Genomic DNA, 2,333 nt, shown 5'->3' with positions numbered 1-2,333 from the left:
TATGAGATCAAGCCTTCTTTGATTGGCCTGGTGCAGAAAAAGATGTTCAGCGGCCTCGTGGCTAAAATTCCGTTGGATCACATTGAAAACTTTGAGAGAGTCTGCAACTTCTATCGCGCAAATGGAGTGCCACCAGACTACGTCAAATTGATATTCCGTGTTTTTAACGGTTTTAAACTCGTTTTGGAGCAATTAAATGGTCGGTTTTAATTAATGTTTTGGTCTATTTGATGCGTTTTGGTGTTCTTAAGTGTAATATGCAGGTTACTAGATAGCTTGAAAGAAAAGAACGCATTCGGGATTTATTCAGAAGCAAGATGGACCGAACAATGGACCGAATGAAGTATTGATCGCACAGAGCACGAGATCGACCGATCCGGGCTACCTGGATCGACCGATCCCAGGCTTTCATACACGAGATCGACCGATCCGAGCCATGTGGATCGACCGATCTCAGGCGCTACGGGCTCCACACGCACAAACGAGCTTTTCACTCCTTTTTACCCACTCCCCTCAAGAATTCAGAAAAGAACTCGACCTTTGAGACTCAGAAAAGACCAGGGGCGACCAAGAAGGAGATTTACAAGTTCTAGAGAGAGATTTGAGAGTTTTGTACTTGTTTTGTGTGATTTGTGAAGATTTGTAAAGGAGTTCATCTCAAAACCATTTGGAGAAGATCTTCTGAACCTTTACTCTGTTTTAATACAATCTTATCATGTTTTCTTCATCAAAATCGTTTTGTTCTTGCTTAGTTATGTGTGAGTAGTCATCTAGTTGGGTTTAGGGGTTCTCATAGGGGATTTCTTGATGTTTTGATTCATAAAACGTGTGTAGACTAAGGGATTACGTTTTGGTTCTTCATCTAATGGATTTCTTACTGCTTGAACTGAATTGATCACTTAGTTCATGATTTCAGATTGTTTGATGCACCGAAAGTGATTGTTTGAACTTCCGAAAATACTTTAGATGAGCAAAGTGTCCTTAACCCTCGGAAGTTGATGTTATTGCGCTTTGTGAACATATTGAACCTGTTCTTAATGCTTGTTTAGAAATTGAAACTCAGCGGAAGTTAGTGTGGAGATTTCTATAACATAGAGAATTAGCGCTACGGAAGTAGGTTAATTCTAATATCGTGTTTGAGTTCTAGACGGTTCTTAATATATCCCTGTGTCTGCCATTAATTGTATCTTGATTAAAAAGAAATCCCTGAGAATTCCCAATGCCCAACGTTTGTTTTAAAATAGTTTTCAAATCGTTTAAATCATCTTTTTACATGCTTGTTTATGCTTTGTGACACTAGAGAAAATTAAATAAAAACCATCAAAAATATATCTTGATTCGCTGTAGCTATTAACTTGTCTGCAACTCTACGTGTGATCATCGGTCCCTGTGGATTCGATCCCGTATTACTACTGCGTACTTTACTGTGCACTTGCAGTTAGATAATCGGGTTAAAACTCGAGACATCAAGTTTTTGGCGCCGTTGCCGGGGACCATTTGGTCACCCTAGAGTTAATGATCAGTTTAAGACTATAGCATTTTCTTTATTTTGTCTAATGTTTCTGTCTTTCTCTTTCTGTTTGTGTTTTCAGGTGAATGAGCGGATTTCATACTAGAAGCAAAGGATCATCGAATTTAATACCTTTGGAGTTAGAGCTCGGCCGCCTAGAGAGACAAGTGAAAAAGAAAAGACTTGAGTCCGCTGAAGAGGTTGAAATGGCTGAACACCAAGAAGACCAATTTCAGGACAACCCGCAAAATCCAATTCCTGTAAATGAACGAGAAGGCAACAATGCTGGTGATAATCAGCAGGCTGGTGTAGCTGCAAGACAACAGGCTGGAGACTATGGCATGCCTAGGATGACGCTTGCACATTATGATACACCAGATGCATTCTATGCCGATCGTTCTGGGATTCGCCCACCTCCCATTGAGAGAAGAGACTTTGAGATCAAGACTGGTCTCATTAATTTGGTGGAGAAAAATCCGTTTCATGGAAACCCGTCTGAGGACCCGATGTATCACTTGGAGCATTTTGAGCGAGTCTGTGACACCAGCAGACATAATGGAGTTCCTCAAGGCGCTTTGAAATGCAGGTTGTTCCCGTTTTCCTTAGCTGATAAAGCTATCAGATGGTTAAAGTCCATCCCTCCAGGATCTCTTACTACATGGGAAGAGACAAGAGCTGCTTTTCTACAGCATTTCTTCACCAAGTCAAGGTCCACATATCTGAGAAGCAGAATTGGAAGCTTTCAGCAACTTGATTCAGAAAGCTTTCATGAGGCTTGGGAGCGTTTCAAGGAGTACACACAGGACTGCCCTCACCATGGCTA

The 2,333-nt window shown here is 41.1% G+C and overlaps 1 non-coding gene across 1 annotated transcript; it reads right to left on the bottom strand.

Moving 5' to 3' along the window:
- Nucleotides 1-2,226: 2,226 nt before the first annotated feature.
- Nucleotides 2,227-2,333, bottom strand: LOC125584772. Its single transcript, XR_007321681.1, has one exon. It is a non-coding gene; the product is annotated as a small nucleolar RNA R71 (small nucleolar RNA).

Source organism: Brassica napus, chromosome C3, assembly GCF_020379485.1.
Source record: "Brassica napus cultivar Da-Ae chromosome C3, Da-Ae, whole genome shotgun sequence".
NCBI lineage: Eukaryota > Viridiplantae > Streptophyta > Magnoliopsida > Brassicales > Brassicaceae > Brassica > Brassica napus.
The sequence above is the reverse complement of the archived record's forward strand: the minus strand, read 5'-3'. Positions and strand labels throughout refer to the sequence as shown.